Genomic DNA, 21,199 nt, shown 5'->3' on the forward strand with positions numbered 1-21,199 from the left:
CCATGGCAGAGAAGAATTACACTCTGAAACTATTAGCAACAAGAATCACAGTACATTAGAACTAGAAGGAGCCATAGAGATTACCTAGTCTAACTTGCTATTTCACAGATGAGTAAATGGAAGGTCAGAGGGGGTAAAGGGGTTTACCTCGGGTAATCCAGTTGGTGAGTTTCAGAGACAAGACTGGGGTCTCCTGACCCTTGCTCTTTCTATTGCCTCAGGCCATTTCCTTCCTTCCGGTACTGCTGGGAGATCCCAAGACAACCAGCCAACTTAAATTCAGACTGAGGGAAGCACATGCACTTTGGCAATAGGCCTGGAAGGCAGCTGGCCAATACAGTGGCAAGAAGGGACTCTGATGAGTTTACCATTACAGAGAACCTTGTAAACAGCAGGAAGCTGACTTGGCATCATCGAGTAAGAAGAGCCATGGATTATCCACACATCCTTCACCTTTGTGGCTTTGTGGCCTCAGGTGCTAGTGCTAACAGCAGACATCTCTAGGGTGTGAGGGGTGTATAGTATTGATTTATGCTCCAAAGTGATTGGTTTTATCTCTTGTCACTTGTTCTAGCTTATTGGGAGATTCTGTCAAAGACATTTACGTATCAGTAAGAGATGAAAATAGATTCCTCCTGAGGTCCCTTGTAGTTCCAGCTTTCTTCTATGATTGGCTGGGCATTAACTTACTCTGATATTTACATATGTACAGCATAGGTAGGAGGACTATTAACATTCTCAGGACTTTGTACACAAACTGCCATTCCTATAGAAAAGCAAATCCTTGTTTGGTAGTGAAAGGTCTTCACTCCTTGGGAACCTACGTCTTAACCAAAGGTGCTGGTGTGGGGGGAAAAGGCAGAAGGTTTTCACTCCTTCCTTTCACCTGGTCCTCAGAGCCAGATACCTAAAAGCCTCTTGGGAAGCCTACTGAGGCAAAACAAACAAACAAAAAGACACGCTTACTATTTATAGGTAAGCATACTGGAAAACATTAGTTTGGGCCATTGCATTGTCAAAAATCTGCCTCTTCATGAAGATGATGGCTGTAGCAACTTTCCTTTTACCGCATCTATCATCTATCACTCTAATCAGGAAGGGTGGGTTGGTATGAAATAGATACTTTGGTGAAACTAAGAAGAATGACAGAAGGGGGAGCAGCTAGGTGGCGCAGTGAGTAGAGCACAGGCCCTGGAGTCAGGAGGACCTGAGTTCAAATCCGACCTCAGACACAGGACACACTTACTAGCTGTGTGACCTTGGGCAAGTTACTTCACCCCAATTGCCCCGCCTTCCCCCGTCCAAAAAAAAAAAAGTTAAAAAAGAATGACAAAAGGGCTTCTGCTGAGAACCAGAACAGTGCTCAGGCATCACTGTCCCTACACACCAGCAAGCAAAGACTTAATATAAACTTGCCAAAGCCATGTCCTTCATTTGGAATATCCAGAAGACTGCTCTGGCTGTAACAGCAGCCTATTTACCACAGAGTCAACAAATCCCCATATTAGAAGATACTTTAGAGGTCAGGGTGTTTAGAAGGTCAAAGTCCAACTCCAACTTAGAGATCACGATTCCTTCTAACTTCGGAACCTTTGATGCCAAGGTTCCTGTCCTTAGAGTGTGGGTGGCAAAGTGTAAGCAGTATGAAGAGTCCTGAATTTGGAGTCAGATATTTGAATGCTAGTCTCTGACACTGCTGTCTACCATCTATGTGACCCTAGGCAAATTACTTTCTCTTTCTGGATTTCAGTTTCCATACCTGAAAAATGGGGATTTTACAGATCTTTATATTTGCATTGCTTATGTCACAGGGTTTATGTGAAGACGGACAGCATTTTGTGATGTGAGATGCTATTATGATTCCTCACCGGGAGTTTTCAACACCAACAAAATAACAGATCTGCATCCCCTATATTCCCCCCAAATGATAAGAATACCCTTCTTCAGAGCCTGCTGTGTAGACAGTGATGCTACCATAGAATCTACAACAAAGGACCCTAGGACCTTGCCATTTTCCTAACTTTATCTGAGACAATTTTTGAGATCTAGGAAAAGACTGCTTTGAGGACTGAAGTAAGGTTCTTTGAAAATTACAAATTATACTAAAGCCTTTGCCCTGGTCCACCTTATTTTACTTTTCATTTTCTGATTTCTCCCTTTCCTCCAGCACAGAGATTATAGGATTGCAGAGGGGAAGGAATTTTTGAAATGATCATCTCCTCTTTTTATAGACAAAGAAACCAAGATCCAATGAGGGCAAGTGACTTGCCCAAAGTTGCATGGGTGGTAGTAAGGAACAGAGCTGGGATCTCAGCTTCATCCTTCTGATTCTATATCTGGAACAATGTCAAACTGCCATAATACTCCTTATGCAGAACACTTTTTCAGCCTGAGAAAAGGCTTAATTTTTTCCATTTTGCTCCAAAATTTCTCTTATTCTTGTTTTCTCCGGGATATCCCATCTCCTCAGATTACCTTGCCTAACATTGATGGATTCTGCCAATATATTTCAAAGCCAAAAATGTTCTAGGGGCAAATGAGTTTGGGAAATGTTGGTCTATAGCATCTGAAAAACTCTAAAATATTCATTGAATGGAATTTCAACACCTTTTCCTGACAAGGTCCACAAAATACACAGAGTAAAGCATTTCTTTGTCTGGGGAATATTTTTTTTTTAGCCACAATGAAACTAATCCAAGGTACAGATTTCACCCGGAGCTCCCTAAACCAGTTGGCATAAACCAGTGCTCTTCTGTTTGTATAATTATGAAATGAATCTGCCATGTGACTTCCCTCTCTCCACTCCTGTTGTTCTAGTCTATTTCAGATGGGAGAAATGGTGCAACATTTCTGTGTGTGTGTGTGTGTGTGTGTGTGTGTGTGTGTGTGTGTGTGTGTGGTGTGTAAGTTAGTGGGGGAAGAGAGGGAGGAAGAAGGAAGGGAATGTCATCTAATTAGACCACATGTGCAGAGAAGCATCTGGCTTAGAGTGTAGCAGTTTACACAGCTCCTTGAGTTGTCGTGGCGACAACCACATGACCAGCTCAGAGCTGAAACTCAGGGGCATGAATCCAGATGCACTCCTAACAGATTCTGACAGAGAGCAGATGGGCAGCTATTTGCAGGGCCAAAAAATGCCAACTCTGCTCCCCTCCAGACCTGTGTGCCCTCGCTGATCATTTCATCTTGTAAAGTCATTCTCTGATGCCCTGAAACCACAAGTTCCTTTTGTGTGGGGACCAATGTTAAAGCTGTTATTTTTTGTAGTTTTCAGATCCATTGGAACTATGAGATCTATCAATTTTGGGGGGAAAAGCAGCCAATTTGAAGGAAGGGGGAGGCCCTACTGTGATAAATCTCTTTGCTTCTCTTACCTCTTCTCAGAGACAATGAAAACTTTCATAAAAATTGTCTGTTGATTCTTAGTCCTCTGTAAGCATCATGTTAATACCAATCCCTTAACTAGCATGGTAATTCATAGGTACATTAGGGTATTATGGGAAAAATCTTTTCAAAATGGAAAAATGAGTGTTAAAAAAATAAGATAGAGCAAAAAGCTCACAGATACCTGTGGGACAATACAATGTAGTGAGGAGAGTCCTGAATTGTGAGTTAGGAGGCCTGGGTTGGGACAGATGATTTCTGACGTTCTTTCCAGCTTGGGATCCACTGACAATTGACACTACATAACCTGTCTTTCCTCTCTGGCCCTCACTTTTTTGATCTGCAAAATTAGAGAATTGGTCTTAGAATGAACTCTGAGTTTCCTTCCAACTCTAACATTCTATGGTCTAAGGTCTTTTCTAGCCCTATCCTTTATTAATTAATATGGCTACTACATGGCACAGATAAGACTACTAGATTCCCACAAGAAAGTGGCGAAAAATTCCCAATACCTTTTGTAATGACTTATCTTTTTTTTTTAAAGGTCTAGGCTATGGCACAGATGGTAACACCACCACAGGAGATATTAACTTGTACTGTTTGCATTAAGGTAATAATAATAATGATGATGTAGGCTTAGGTACCAAGAATGATCTAGAGAATGGGAGCACTGGGAAAATGACTTAAGATATTCCTTCCAGTACCATGCAAAACCCATCAGTCCTCAAGCTGACTTCGGCACTGCTCATGGGCCTGGAGACTGAGTGGTGTGAGTGACGGACTCATGCAGGTGCTGAGGGAAGGCATATTTATAAAGCACCATAGGTGTTCATGCTGCTGCAGAGACACTTATGATAACAGGTGTTGGGGAAAGCTTTGCTGAAAATACTGCCGACATGGGTTTAATGTTGCCCAGCAGAGACTAATGATTTGTTTTAAGTAAATATTAATTATAAGAGTCACCCAGAAAGAATGCTGCAGAGTGGCATGAATGCTCCTGCCTCTACATATGTGAATCTTGCTCTGTGAATCAATCATTTGGGGAGACAATTTATTTCTACAAGTCTCCTCCAGGGAACCATTTGAGGGTTGGCAGATTCTGAATATTTGTGGAATTCCAGATTAAGTAGGTTAGTAAGCAATTGAATATGAAGCTGCCCATAAGTTTTAAATACCTTTGTGCTGGACAGGTCATTTCCCCTCTACTGTTGGGCAGCTGTTCATGTACAGTGAGTTGAAAACTGTCTCCCTGCAACTTCTACTTCCTATGCCTTGTCTTCCTTTCTGGGGCCAAGCTGAAAATTCTAATCCCTCTGCCCTTCAAATGTCTGAAGGCAGTGATCACATCTTTCTCTCTTCCCTTCCCTATTCCTAGTTTTTTCTCCAGACTAAACACCCCCAGTTCTTTCAAATAATCCTAATGATTTTGAGACCCCCTTCACCATCCTGGTTACACTCTTTTCGACTAACTCCAATTTTTCTCCTAAAAAGTTGTGCCTGGAACTGGATATAAGACTCCAAATGTAGTCTAAATAGAAAAATGTCCTACATAGGGCATTTTCTCCAAATGTCCTAAATCGGGCACTCAGCCACATTTTCTTCATATGTAAAAATGAAGGAGTCAGGCTTGATTTGATGGTCTTTAAGTTTCCTTCCTGCTTTGAATCTATGATCCTGTGACTATCATCCTCCTCAATCTGGATACTAGATATACATACACTCTACTAGACATTCATATACTCTAAGGTGTCATTGGTGAAACTTCACCTATAGATCCTCACCTTGCCTCCCCCATTTCTGCCCAAGCTCTTTACAATAATCTAGCCCAATATTCTATTAGTTGGAATGACAACTTTTTAAACTTTATTGTTTAATGGGTCATTTTGGTGCCTTTCATTAGAAGCTATCTATATTATTGTCAAAAGAACATTAAAATTTACATTAGAAATAGCTTAATGCATGTAGTTCTGGACACTGGATCAGTGATGGACATGTTAATTTAGTTCATTTTATGATGAAGGTATACTTTAGTGTATTTCCTTTATCCCAACCCCTGTTGCCCAAATGCAAGGGAAGTCTAAAAAAATTATACAGGCTGCTAACTTTAGGTATTAAAGCATTTAAGTATAGCTGCTTTAGCAGGAATAGAAACTATCAGAACTCTGACCTTAGCAGGGTAAGGTGATGTAGTCAAATACTCACTGGACTGAGAATCAAAAGAGTTGGGGGTTCGAGAGCCAGCTTTGTCACTAACTAGCTGTGAGAATTTGGGGGAAGTTACCTCATTTCTGGGCCTTAGTTTCCCTGTCTTTAAAAAAAGGGATATTAATATTTGCAATACTTACTTGGCAGGGTTGTTGTGAGTAAAGGGTTTTGTAAATGTGCAAGATTGTTACTGCTCCATAATAATAATGATACTGATACTATATTCTAATACTTCATGTTTTAGGGCTCTAACATTTTATATTCTCTGTTCCAACATTTTGTGTTTTTTGTTCTAACACTATGTTCTAAGGTCCCTTATAGTTCCTCAGTTCTATAATTTAAGTTTGAACATTCCATCTTTTAAAGTTTCTTCCAGATTTAAGTTCTACTATCTTATGTTCTTAAGCTCTTTTCAGATAAGCCTTCATTGATCTTTGATCTAACTTTGATTATCCTCTCATAAACACACACACGACAGTAAATTCTAGTTTTATTTAGCATATGTAAACTCTAGAGCTACACGTGCCTCTGAAGTTAACTGTTTTACTTTTCTTGTATGTTTTTGAAGTAACATTCAGTATAGCACCATTTAAATAATTACAATTCAAATGCTTGCTTTTAAAATACACATATTGGCATGCCACCAGCAGACATTCTGAAACAGTCTTTGCCCCATATGAATGAACTCTTCTGTCTTGGAGAGAGGCTGTGGGGGTCCTGTTGCCAAGCCTGGTGGCTCAGCAGAATTCTGCCCCGGAGGGAGAAGGGCAGCTGAGGTCCTTGTAGGAACCGACAACACATGGTGTAGGGAAGCTCTTCAGTGAATGGAGAGGTAACAAATCCAGGGAGCCTTCAGTGTACAGAGTGTCTGATATGTGGGCTCTATGTTGGCCTGCATCTTTTTTTGACTTTGACAATGGGGAACCCAGGGTGCTTTTTACTCTTTTGAAAGGAGTAATACCTCTTGGATACCCTTAAGTTCCAATGGAAGAATGAGTCTAGTGAGTCCAATCTGTTTTCTGAAAGGTGTAAAGAAAACCCCGTGTCAAGTAGTAAGAGGAGGGATCCAAATGCACTGAAAGAGAATCATCATGGCAGAGAGGAAAGAGCCCTGGACTGGCTATCTATCACCTGAACCTAGCACACACAGTGCCCTGGCACATAGCCAATGCTTACAAAAAAAGGCTTGTTCAGTGATCTGCAAAATCGGGATGATGACACTCCTACAGCTTAATTCACAGGACTGTTGTGAGCAAAGTGCTTTGTAAATGGCAAAAGGTTAAGAAGAAATGGGAATTTCCACTGCTGTTATTAGAAGGCCAAGTTCAAGGTCCAGTCTTACTTCTTACTAGTTGTCTGGTTTTGGGCACCTCTCTGTCCCTCAGTTCCATTTGCAAAATGACAGTAAGTTTTGTTCTGTTTGTGAGGACAGCCACAGGACTGTAAAACACCTCTAAATCTTATTTCCTTATCTACAAAGTGGGAACAGTAATGCCAGCACTACCTAGCCCATGGAATTGCTGCATGGAAAGGCTTTTGTGAACTGTGAAGTCCCACACTATTCTGAGCTATTATTATTAATCTCTTTGAGCCTAATTATCTTCATCCGCAATATGGGATAATAATACCAGCACTACCCACATCATAAGCTTATGATAAGGAAAGGGCTTTACAAACGATACAGAATTGTGAACTATTATTATCACCCTCTTTTAACCTCAGTTTCCTTATCTGAAACATGAAGATAACAATGTGAATAATATCTGTACCTCACTGAGCTGCGGTAAGGGAAGGGCTGTGTAAAACTGTAAAAAGCTATAGAAATGACAACTATTATTATACCCAAGGTCTTGACTACAGCAGAGTGGGTTCTGGCCAGACTGCAATTACAAGCGCACATATATTCATAATAAAAAAATACGTATCAATGCGCTCAACACTGACTGTCTCCCTGATTGGTAACCTGTTTACAATCTTGTCCACGGTCAGTCTTGAATGTCACTTTTCCATAAGATGGCTGCTGCCAGGAGAAATCTATTTTCAAATAGACTCACAGCATGTTCATGCAGAGAAGCACCTCTTTTGAACTCCCAAATTGGAGGGAATTCAGAGAAAAGAAAGAGAAATGATTAGGATCTGGAGAGGCTGATTCAGGAAGAAAATTACAAGGATAAAATATGCATGGAGAGGCTAAACAACAACGACTGGGTGAAAGAGAGATGGAAGAGCTACCTAAAAATATGGGGATGATGGGAGTGACGCTGAAACAAATGAAATCCCTGTGAGAGGGGGAGTGAAATGAAGAGGAGAGAAAAGGCTGAAGAACAAGAACAAGCTCCCCACTGAGCAGAGTGAACCTCCTGGTTAAAGCTGGAAGAAACCTCAGAGGAGAGAATGCTAGCTGTGGAAAGGGCCTTCGAGCCCACACCTAATGCAACTGCTGCCTTCTTTTTACTCACAAGGAAACTGAGACCCAGAAAGGGAAAGTGTCATGTACAAGGTGCTACAGTGAATGAGTAGCAGAGCCTGGACACAAATCCAGTCTTCTAGTTCCAAATGAATGCTCTTTCCTCTATCCCCAGACTTGTATTTTCTCTTTAGAATGCAGAGCAAATTCAAACCCAAACAAGACCTAGACCTTGCCTTTCTCAGACAGATCGGATCGGATTAGTTTGAAAAGCGTTGGATTTCCATCACACACTCAATGGGGCTTCCAAAGATATCACCAGCCCTTGGCTGAACCCACCCTGCAAATTTCTGCCATTTGCGGGAGTCTGTCATATGTTTCATGTGACAGCGAAGAATGTTTCCTGCGGTGACTAATTTTTCATGTTGGATTTCTTTGGATGAATAATGAAAGAGAGAATAATTGAGAGAGAAACATAGAAAGAAATCTAGGCTGTTAGAGCTGGTAGGGCCCTCAGATCCTAGTCTCATAGATTTCAAACTGGAAGGGATGGCTATCGAAAACATACCTCATTTGGATCACACAGGCAGAGGGTAGCAGGGCCAGGACTGGAACTTGGGGCCTTTGACTCCACATCCAACTCTCCTTCTACTCTATCATGCTGCCTCATTATCAGGTTTACTTTGTTATCAGGTGGGGAAATGTTTTAGGCCAGAATTACTCTGTCCTGCAAATCAACAGCTCAAAGTCCAATATTCCATTGCTTTGATCTCATAGATTCCATTTAAAAATAATCTGTTTAATTCAACTCATTCTGATATGAATCTAGTTCTTAAACAAGACTAGTTATTACGTGAAAATGTCTTCTGATGATTGACAATAGCTTATTTTTATATGACTCTGATTTTCATTTTTGTACCTGCTTTGCCAATGCCCTGCATACAGTAGATGCTTAATAAAGGAATAGGGACTAGGCCTGTGATTTCATTGGTATAGGGAACTCCTGAGTGAGTAACCTCCAACAACAATGCAGGTCAGCTTGTTGATGGCAATTTACAGTTTTAGGGAGTTGCCTAGAGAGTACTGAGAGGTTAATTGATTTGCCAAGTGTCACACAATCAGAATGCATCTAAGGTAAGACTTGAACCCAGGTCTTCTTGGTTTTGAGGCCAATTCTCTAGTCACAATGCCATGCTATCTCTTGGTAAATATTTAAAAGTTTACTGAATTGAATACCGAACTTTCCAGGTTACAAAGAGCTTTTCTTCACAGCACCAGTCTAAGGCAGGTGGTGCAATCCCATCATCCCCATTTTACTGACAAGGAAAGGAAAGCAGCAAGAAGAGAATTGTATTACTCAAGATTATACAGGGAGTAAGTAGTGGATCTGGAAGTGGGACTTAAAGCCTTCTGATAATTCCAAATTCGGTCCTCTTTCAACTACCCCACGCTATTTATTGCTTAAGATGCAGCAATGTATAAAATCGGAGGAAGGATCAAGGCTGAAGGGCCTTTACTCAAGCACTGTACAGGAAAAAAGTTGCTTTGCTCTATCAGGGTGGTAATAGACTTGCCTTTGCTCCAAAAATTAGATGTATTCTTGCTATTTATGTTTATCACATAGGGTATTTATGTTTGGATGACTCTGGCCTTCAGACACGTATGCTACGGGCGAGAAAGTTTCTATGATAATTAATAATAATAATGACAGCACTTCACACAATATAGTTTTATAGTTGACAATAGACTTTCCCATTCATTATGCCAATTGATCCTTATAACATTCCCTTGAGATGTGGAAGGATTACTATTCCCATGGGACAAATGAGAAGACTGGCTCAGGTTCCTAGAACTGGGGCTGCTTAAGGTCATGCAGTTAGTGACAAGCAGAGGCCAAACTTGAACCCAGTTCCCTTAAGGGTACATCTGGTACTCTTTCTACTCTATTGGGGCTTTTGTAATTTCACTGGTGTTTATAGAGAATCCTGATCAAAGAAACTCCTTTGAACAGTACTGGTTAAGACTTTCTTTCTACCTTAAGAGTCTTAGAGAGTGACCCAGAACCATGATGGCAAACTCCATAGAAGCAGGGAGGGGTACACTAAATGACATATAAGGTTCACTGCTGGCTGCACATTGATTTAGAAAACTACATATCAGCATTGACTATGCTCTATTGCATCTTTATTTATTTTGTTAAATATTTCCCAATTGCATTTGAATCTGGTTCAAGTTGTATTCTGGAGTATTGTGGTCTGAAATGTAGCCCTCAGGCAGCAAGCACAGAGAGGTTGTGACAAGTGACTGATCCAGGGACATACAGCCAGTATATGTCAGAAGAGGAACTTGCACCCAGGTGTTCCCTACTCTGAAGGAGCTCTCAATTCACTATGCTACAAGGACCTTTGTGACTCTTCTCAGAAAGCTGTCAATTCAATTCATTTTTGTGGGTATCCAACACCTCACTCAATGAGGTTTTGAGCCATTAGAGTGGACATCAATTCAACATTCAATATAGATTTAAATTCCTACTGTGTGCAAAGCTGTGTTCTCTGCTGAGGGAGATACAACATTTAGATAAGTTCCCAGTCATTGTCCTCACAGACCTTTGTATATAGAAGAGGCTACGATAACACAGATAACTAAGACATGACTGCTTTTCTGCACAGTGTTAATAAATATTTGGGAAATGCATGGTTAAAACATAGGTTTTGAAATAGTTAATATCTGGCACATGGTCATAAACAAGCTGGATTTCAGCTTAGCAACATCATTCAATGTGAGTCACACGGCTTTGCAGGTGTGAGCAATAATGAAAGGTTTCAGCACATCTACCTGGGCAAGGTATTTTTTTTTTTTTTGCCTCTTATTCCAAAGAGGAAGCCCTCTCTGTGGAGAGCAGAAGAGCTCATTAATGAGGCTAATTAGGTGTAAAGGGGGTAGAGGCTGGCATCAGCTGCAGCTTATCGCAGCTAATCATTAAGCCCTGTAATCTCTACCCCAGAACAACAGCTGATCAGGCCCCTGGGTGACTGACGTGGCTGAGGATGGTTTCAGCACCTGAGTACCTGACTGATGCTTTTTTGGGGAGGGTGGAAATGCCTTTAACCCTCTACACACCAGAAAGCACCTTGGAAAAGCAAAATACAGCGAATGAATTGTAAGCTTCAAAGTGGAAGCAGATAGAAATCTGTCTCTTGACAGCAACATAAACTTGCCTGGGGCAGGAGGGGGTAGTCAGAGAGGACTGGGCTAGGAATCAGGAGGCCTTGGTTCAAGTGTTATGGAAACTGTAAAGTACTACACAAAGGTGAAATGGTATAATTAATTAGTAGTCGTACTGATGCAATAAGCAACAGTTCTGGTATGATGGAAAGAACACTGGACCTGGAGTCCAAAGCCCACAGTTTCAGCCTGGGCCCTATCATGTATTCCCACTGGGCAAGTTCCACCCCCTCTGTGGGCCTCTGTTTTCTTGTTTTTAAAAGGAAAGGCTTGGTGCCTAGATGAACCTTAAAGTCACTTCCAGCTCTAGCAGTCTGTGATTCTAACCATGGTGATAAGATGCAAGTTTTACAAAGTGCCTTCTTTAAAACAGCCCTGTACGGGGAGCACAAAGAGGGAAACTGACTCAGACGGGTTGAATGACTTGCTTGAGGTCACCTAACTAATAAGTAGTGAGCTAGAACGTAGACCCTGGTGTTCTGCCTCCATAGAGCCAGAGGATATTAGGAAGGGTCCTAAGAAAGCAAAAGGTGACAGCGCTGAGTGTTAGCAGGAGAGGACTTAGAAATCCAGGAGACCACAGGACCTATCAGTGGCTCAGTGGTGTGAATGCTTACAAGACCACAGGGAAGTAGAGCAGTGTTAATAAATGTGTAAAATACAGAATTCGTTGTATTCATCTCATTGAAAATGTAAAAGAGATGCCATTTCCTCTGAGACGATGCCTGATGACAGAGACCATTTTGTAGCAGATGAATGAGAATGCAGATCAAGAATTGTTAAGTCAATCACAGAGTGTATTCTCCAATTTGAAGAATCTTTTGCTACTCATCAAGACAGCCCTTATTTCTTTTCTTGCTCAATGATAGTTATTGCACCATGACTCTACTAATTTTAAAGTAAATTCTTCCCCTGCTGCCCTTTTATTTTTTTTTGAGAGCAAACAGCTTGCTTTAATTTGCATTCAGACTCCATAGTTCTTTTTCTACATGTGGATAGCATTTTCCATCATGAGTCTTTTAGAATTGTCTTAGATCCTTGCATTGCAGAGCTAAGTCTATCAAAGTTAGTCATCACACAATGTTGCTGTTACTGTGTACAATGTTCTCCTGGTTCTGCTCACTTCACATCAGTTTCTGTAAGTCTTTCCACATTTTTCTTAAGTCTGCCTGCTCATCATTTCTTATGGAACAATAGCATTCCATTACATTCATGTACCACAACTTTTTCAGCCATTACCCAATTGATGGGCATCCCCTCAATTTCCAATTCTTGGCTACCACAAAAAGAGCTATACTTGCAAAAATCCATTTAATATATTGTCCTCGAATAGAGGACGTATCAGATATTAAACTGATAAGAACAGATACTACACTTGATGTTAGCCAAAAGACCGAGAAGCGATTTGCCCTTTTAATTTTCAAAAGACACAGCCCTGATATTCTGGATGCTAGATACTAGAGTGGTCCAAATCCAGGTCGGTCACTCACTCATCATCGTCATCACTGCTATCACTTTATTAGTAGTTTTCTTTCACTGATATCTTCCTTGATATCACATTATGGCATATAGGTGACCCTGAGTTATTGGTGGCTATGCCACTGGAACATAAGCTTGGATGTTTGACTAAGCTAAAAAGACTTCAGGCACTAGTCTGGTGATTCACTGGTGTGGAGAAGCTGATAACTGATTGCTGACCTGCAGGAGTGAAATGATTATTTTTTTTTTTTGGCCACAAAAACTCATGGAGACCCTTTACTGAGATATGTAGGAGATGGGATCTCTGTATGTGAAGAGAATACTCACATGGAAGAAATAACATTTTTGAAGTCTTAAAGCATTATAATTATTATATATTCCCCTCTCCCTTAAATCCTGCTTCTATTAAATTGGGTCTACATTTAGCATTTTAAAATGCATATACATCTATATATATTTTTTTAAAATACATATTTTCCCTTGTAGTGGAAAGGGTGCTGGACTTGGTTTCAGGATAGCTGGGTTCTAGTCTTACTCTTCCACTTATGAGCTATGTGACCTTAGGCAGGTAATTTCTCTTCTGTGAGCATCAGTTTCTTCATCTGTAAAATGAATGGGTGAACTATGATCTCTAAGGTTCTTTCCAGCTCTAACACTTTGTAATTAGGTGAGCTTTCATTATAAAGATGGGCCTTACACTTGGACCAGTACAGTATTTCTTGCTTCTGCCCTGCTTGTATCCAGGGTTGGGATCACTGTGTATTTCACCTCCAAATAAAAACAGTAGGCTATGATTTTCTTAAAGAACCAGTGTTCAAGGGAGCTGATACCATTACACAAAGTAAACTCTTTCCTCTTGGAGACAAAAAGAGAGGGAGCATAAACTGTAACTAAAAAGAGTATCCCTCATGTGGAGAGCATGAAACAGACCTAGTCGTGTGGTGGCTGTCTTCATCTAGGCTCCCCAAAGAAAGGGATAGAGGGCTTGACAAAACTCCCAGTAGAAAGCACAAACGCTTACAATTCAGCTAGCTAGCCCTGTAGGAAAAGCTTCCCCCCAGGCTCCTGAACTGAAAAAGTTTCCTATAGAGAGGGCTTCAATGGCAGGAAAAAAATGCCAGATTCCTCCTCTGTCCCCATGCCAGCTGGTAGAATGTGTCCTGATTTTTATTATTATTCCAGAAGCTAGGATGGTCAGTGGAAAAATCACTGGGCTTAGATCGAGGTTCCAGTCCCAGCTCCGCCTCTTAACTAGCTGTGTGACCTTGAGCAAGTCACCTCCTTTCTCTGAGTTGTTTCCTCACTTGTAATGTGGGAATAGTAATATTTACGCAGCTACTTTACAGGGTTTTTGTAAGGCTCAAGCAAGATAATGTGGGCAAAGTGCTTTATAATGATTAAGTGCTATAGAAATGTGAACTTCTCCCTCTCCACTTGTTTATTTTCCCTTCTTCCTGCATTTTCTTCCTTGGGTAACTCTTTGTTTTCACCCTCAATCTTCTCGACTTGTTCCTTCTCCTTTTCTGCCAAATTCCCTCTCTTTCTTCCCCCTTTCCTCTATCCCTTTGTACCATATTGTCTTCTTCCTCCATTGTGTATGTCTTCTTCCTTCCTCCTCCACCCTCTTCCTCTAACATTTGTTTAAGGTCTCTTCCACTTCTATATTCTGCCTCCTAAATCCTCCCATCTCTGACATGGTTCTTTCTGAAATGGTTTCCTGGGGGCCCTGGATTTGAGGTTAGGCTGTTGCCTGAATCATTCCAACCTTCCTAGTGGTCTCTAGCTCCAAATACTATGATCTTGTTTTGACACCTGATGGAAAAACTGAAGATCACACAATGACCACACCCCACCTTGTGCAATTTCAGGATCTGTCTTCCACCTTGGGTTGAAAAGTACAAAGTTGGAGGGAAGGGAACTGAAAGGGCCTGAGATTAGTACGGACCAGACTCTAACCACAGCAACAGCAGTGGTGGTCACAGGATGTGATATCTCAGGGGACAGCAACTCTGATTGAAAACACTCTGTGAAAGCCTCCCAGGGAAATCCTTCTCAGCTGCTGCTGGGATTGCTTTGGCTCCATCTGTCCCTTGGGACTCAGAGGGGCCTGGGCTAGCAGTCAAAGACTTTTAGAAGTTAGAAGTATTTTTTTTTCAGGAAATTATATGTTAAGGAAACCAGGAGAAGAGCTCATGCAATTCGAAATAAAGGGCAATGACCTGGGGGTTGGCAGGAGGAGACCTGAGTTTAAATCCCAGCTCTAACACTTACTACAAGCTATGTAATCATAGACATGTCACAGAATTTCAAAACTGAAAGGGGGCTTCAAAGGTCAGGACTGTCACACCACTAGTCCTAGATGCTATATCCCTGTTAATGTAGTCTAAAATTTTATTATCCTTCTTGGTTGAAATATAAAACTATTGGCTTATATTGTGCTTCATTTCACTAAAATTCCCATTTTTGACAGTTCTATTTATTATTGATTTTTCCTTACATTAAGTGTAAATCTAGCTTTTTAAAATTCAATTTTATTTTCAGCTTTGAATTCTTTCCCTCCCACTTCCCCCTCACGAAAAACAAAACCTGTTAGAAATATATAATTTGTATTCGAGCAAAACGAATTCTCACATTAGCCATGTGAAAAAAAAAAGCCTCAGTCTCCACTCTGAGTCCATTACTTCTCTATCTGGACATGAATGGCATGTTTGAACACGAGTTATATGGAATTGTGGTAGGTCATTGTGCTGACCAGAGTTTCTAAGTCTTTCAAAGTTATTTGTCTTTACAACATTGTTCTCATGGTTCTGATCACTTCACTTTGCATCAGTTTATACAAGTCTTCCTAGGTTTCTCCAAAACCATCTCCTTCATTATTTCTTACAACACAATAGTATTCCACCACATTCATATACTATAACTTGTTCAACCATTCCCCAACTGATGGGCACCCACTTAGTTTCCAATTTTTTAACACTACAAAAAAGAGCTGCTATAAATATTTTTGAACAGATGGGTCATTTTTCTCTTTCTTTGATCTCGTAGGAGTACAGACCTAGTAGCAGTATCTCTGGTCAAAGGGTATGTACAGCTTAATAGTTTTTTGGGGGCAAAATTCCAAACTGCTTTCCAGAATACTGAAGCAGTTTACAGCTCTACCAACAGTGCATCAATGTGTCTGTTTTCCCATGGTGCTGCCAGCATTTGCCATTTTCCTTTTTTGTCAGCTTTGTCAATCTGATGTGTGTGAAGTAGTATTTAAGAATTGTTTTAATTTTAATTTCTTTAATTATTAATGATTTAGTGTATTTTTCCCACTAGCTTATTCATAGCTTGGATTACTTCCTCTGAAAACAATTGGGGAATGGCTCTTATTCTTATAGATTTGACTCACTTTCTGTATATTAAAAAGGAGATGTTTATCAGGGAAAACTTTCTGCAAAGGTTTTCCCTAGTTTGCTGCTTCTCTTCTAATTTTAGCTGCATTAGTTTTTACAAAATCTTTTTAATTTTAGGCAATCAAAATAGTCCATTTTAACACCTGTGAACCTCTCTATTATACCTCTCTACCTCTTGTTTGATCATAGCTCTTCCCCTATGAATTTATCTGGTAGGTAATTTTTTTTCCATGCTACTCTAATTTGTTTATGACATCACCCTTTAAGTCTAAATCATGTACCCATATGGAGCCTGTCTTGATGTATGTTGTGAGATACTGGTTTATATATAGTTTCTGCCAGACTGCCTTCTAGTTTTCTCAATAGTTTTTGTCCAATAGTGAATTCTTGCACCAGTAGCTGGGATCTTTGGCTTTATCAAACGCTAGACTACTGTGCTTATTTGCTTCTGCATATGGTATACCTAATCTACTCTATTGATCAGCCTTTCAATCTTTTTACCCAGTATCAAATTGTTTTGATGATTAAGGCTTTGTAGTACAGTTTGAGATCTGGTACTGCTGCCTACCCCCCCCCCCCCCCGCCACTTCCCCATTAATTTCCTTGAGAATCTTGATATTTTGTTTCTTTGAATGAATTTTTTAAAAAATTACTTCTCCGAGCTCTATAAAGTAATCTTTTGGTAGTTTGACCGGCAAGGCACTGAATAGATTTATTGAGGGAGTATTGTCATTTTTATTGTATTGGCTCAGCCTAACCATAAGCAATTAATATTTCTCCAAATATTTAGATCTGTGTTTTATTTGTGTGAGGAATGTTTTGTAATTGTGTTCATAGTCCTGCATGTGTCTTGGAACGTAGATTTCCAAGTATTTTACAATGTTTGCTGTTATTTTAAGTGGCATTTCTCTTCCTATCTCTTGCTACTGGATTTTGTTGGTAATATAAAGGACTATTGCTGATTTGTGTGTAACTCTATCTTTACATGCATATTCATCCTTCTTCTGCATTCTCAGACCTGGCAGAACAAATTCAATCTGTAAGTTACTTTCGTTTTCTGAACTTCGGTTTTTTCATAGTTAAAAATCCTTGAATGACCTATGTAATGAGAGTGTTATTATTATAATATTAAGTTTTCTTGAGTGAGCTAGGGGATGATGAGTCCTTTAAACAATATCTTTGGACATAACAAGTCCGGTCAGCCACAGGTGACAATGCTATAGCAATAATAAACAATGAAAATAATAACCTCTTACACGTGCATGTGAACATACCACAGAATCAGAGAATTCTGTTAGAAAGAACGTCTGTGGCTATCTATGCCAACACACATTTGAATGGAAACTACACTATAATATACTTGACAAGTGGTCGTCCAGCCTTTCTGCTTGAAGATCTCTCATGAAGGGAAACTTAATACCTCTTGAGGCAGTTCCTAACATTTTTGGACAGCTCTAATTGTTAGGAGGTTTTTCCTCACATTAAGCCTAAATTTGTCTCTTTGCAATTTCCATGCATTACTTCTAGTTCTGCACTCTCAGGCCAAATGGAACAAATGTCATCTGTCTTCTACTGGACAGTCTTTCAAATATTCAAACACAGCCATCATGTCCTCCTCTCCCCCACCACGAGGTTTCTCTTTTCCAAGCTTAGTATCCTCAGTTGCTTCAACAGATCCTCAAGTCAATTCCCTTCACTACCCTGTTTGCCCTCTGTATACATTTCAGTTAATCAATAGCTTTCTTAAATCGTGGCACCTAGAATTGAACACAATAGTCCAGATGTGGTCCAATGAGGGCAGAATACCCACAACCATCATTCTCTTATTCCTGGAAGCTCTGCCTCTCTTAATTCATCTCAAGATCACACTCATTTTTTTTGGCTGCCACATCACACTGATGATTCATATTGAGCTTGTAGACCACTGGAACACCTACATCTTTTTTTTCACACAAATTACTTTCTAACCATGACTCCCCCATCCTGTGCTTTTAAAGTGCATTGTTTTTTAAACCCAAGTATAAGAAGTTACAGGCAGCTAGGTGGCGCAGTAGATAGAGTGCCGGGCTTGAGGTAAGGAAGACTCATATTCCTGAATTTGAATCTGGCCTCAGACACTCACTAGCTGAGTAACTCTGTGCAAGTTACTTAATCCTATTTGCCTCAGTTCCACATCTGTAAAAATGGGCTGAAGAAGGAAATGGCAGACCACTCCAGCATCTTTGCCAAGAAAACCCCAAACGTGGTCATGAAGAGTCTTACACAAATGAAACAACTGAATGACGACAACAGTAAGAATTTACATCTATCCCTGCTGAATTTCATCTTATTGGATTTATACCAAAACCCTGGACTGGTAAGATCTTTTTGGATCTGCATTCTGTCATATTAGCTGTCACCTGCAAACTCGATAAGCATGACATTTATCAAATGCCTTCATCAAAAGTCGTCGAAAAAATATTGTTATATAGCACGGATATCTGGGATACTCCACTGGAGACCTCTTGCCAAGTTGACATTAACTCATTAACAACTACTCTTTGAGTCCAGTCATTCATTCAATTCCATGTCCCTCAATTTTCATTACTATTTAGTCTATATCTTTCCATCTTTTCAACAGGAATAGTATGAGATATTTTATCAAATGCTTTGCCAAAATCTACATAAATTTTATCTATAACAGTCTTCTGATCTACAAGTTTAGTGCATATCAGAAAAGGAAAAAAGGCTATTCTGGCATGACCCATTCTTTAAGAAGCCAGGCTGGCTCTTTTTAATCAATGCTCTCTTTTCTTTCCACCTCTTTAAGGATCATTACTGAATATTTCTAGGAATTAAAGTCAAGCTCACTAACTTAATGCATACCCAGTTCTTTTCTTTTGTAAAAATCAGGACATTTGTCCTTCTTCAATCTTTTATCTGTTTTACATGACCTTTCAAATATTATTGACAATAGCTCAGCAATCACATGTATGTTTTCCAGCTCATAAAATGCCATCCCAGATATTATTTCAGTAAACTCAGTTGAATAAACATTTTACTAAATATCTATTATGTGAAAGGCCCCAAGATCAGGACTGGAGATACAAAAGTAGATATTACATAGACACTTCTCTCAGAAGCTTATAATCTAATTAGAGCTGGAGTTGAGAAGACATGTATAGAAAATATGATGATATAAGGGAAAGCACAGTAATTGCAAAAAATGAGTTTCTTTCCTAAGTAGTTGCAATGATCACTACTTTAGTATAATTTAAGGTCTAAAAGTGCTACTCCTCCCTCATTGCTATTTTTCCCTTGAGATTCTAGACTTCTTGTTCCTCCAAATAAATGTTGATATTTTATCTTGCTTCATAAAGGATTCCTTTGTAGGTGTGATTGGTATAACACTAAATCTGTAAATTAATTTGGTTATATTATCATTTTTACTATATTGACATGGCTCAACCACAAACTCAACCACAAACAAAAGAAGGCATCACTCCAATTATTTAAGTGGTCTTTATTTGTTTAAAGACTGCTTTGTAATTTAATTTATTTAAGTCTTTAGTGTGACTCAGTAGGTTAACCCAGATATTTTATGAAGTTTGAATGGGATTTCCTTTTCTATTATTTCCTCCCATTTTTGTTATTGCAGTATTTCTTATCTGAAAATGGGGAAAATATCATCTAATACCTATTTCACAGAGTTGTTGTGAGGTTCAAATGAGGTAACATATATAAAGTATTTTGCAAACTTTAAAGTGCTATGAATGAATGAAAAAAATTTATTAAATACTATGTGCCAAATAAAGTGTTAATTGCTGGGGATACAAACATGAAAATAAGACAGCTTTTGCCTTCAAGAAACTTACTTAGATTCTAGTAGGAAGAGACAATACATAAAAAGGAGCAGTGGCCAGAGAAGGGTGTTTTCCTTTGGGAATTCAAAGGAATGGAGCCATGACCTTTCCAGAATCAATAGTAGTATAGATTTTATTACTGTTCTAAAACAAAAGGTATAAGCTGGGAGTGGGTGGGGTGGGAATGGATGCAGGGAGGAATACAAGTTTGCAAACTGGATGGCAAAAAGAAGTCCAGGAAGGGTGATTGGATGGGGTATGATTAATGGTTTAGAACCGTAGGGGTGGGGAACCTGCAGCCTTGAGGCCACACATGGCCCTGTAGGTCCTCAAATGTGGCCCTTTGATGGAATCCAAACTTCACAGAACAAATCCCCTTAATAAAAGTTTCCCTACCCCTGGTAGGGCCAGCTAGATAGAGCAGGCTTTACATATTTCTGTTGGCTAACTTAATAATCAGGAGAGCAAGGAAAGGTGGTTTCACAGCTGAGTGAAGTCACCCAGAATGTAATCTCAGGAGGTAAGGTGGTTCAGAGAGGGCAATGGCAGGGCATTCAGAAAGGGGATGTCTGGATTTGGTTATTATCATCATTTTCATTTTATAGATGAGGAAACTGAGCTCAGAGAAGTGAAGAATTGTCTGTGGTACCACAGAAAGGAAGTGTTGGAAGCACAATTCAAATGTAGGTTTCTCCTGACTGGAGAATAGTCCTGTGTGTGTGTAACACACAATATGTGAGGAAAGAACTGTGAACAATGGGAGGAAGTTGCAGAAAGGCAAATTTGTGGCCATTGTAAGCCATAACTTTCTGACAATTAGAGCTATCTAAAAGCATAATGGGCAGACTTGAGAGTACAAGCAGGATCCCCAACACTGGAGTTTTTCAAGCAGATGCTGACTAGGCTCTGTCACTTACTACTTGTGTGACCTTGGGCAAATCCACCCCTATGTATCCCAGTTTCCTATCTATAAAACTGGGAGGTTGGACTGGATAACCTCTAAGGTCTCTTACAGATCTAGGTCTACGAAGGCATGATTTTATGATCCTATGAGGTCCTTTCTACTTTTGATTCTATTAGAACAGCAGGAAATAAGGCAAGAAAGATTATTTTGGAATTAAACTGTGGAGGGCATTGAATGGCAGGATCTCCTGTGATTCTTAGAAAAATGTAACGTATGCAAGGTAGTTAGAATTCTATTTTACAGACAAAGAAACTGAATGTGGGGAAGAATAAGTAAGAATCATGGAGAATTTAGC

General features: G+C 39.8%; 1 protein-coding gene and 1 pseudogene across 4 annotated transcripts in view; both read right to left on the reverse strand.

The window, feature by feature from the left end:
• Nucleotides 1–21,199, reverse strand: part of DENND1A (DENN domain containing 1A) — a 697,281-nt gene that overhangs the window by 119,639 nt on the left and 556,443 nt on the right. The gene's annotated exons all lie outside the window — the stretch shown is intronic.
• On the reverse strand, nt 12,508–12,626 carry LOC118845227 (annotated as a pseudogene).

This window comes from Trichosurus vulpecula, chromosome 3 (genome assembly GCF_011100635.1).
Source record: "Trichosurus vulpecula isolate mTriVul1 chromosome 3, mTriVul1.pri, whole genome shotgun sequence".
NCBI classification, from domain to species: Eukaryota; Metazoa; Chordata; class Mammalia; order Diprotodontia; family Phalangeridae; genus Trichosurus; species Trichosurus vulpecula.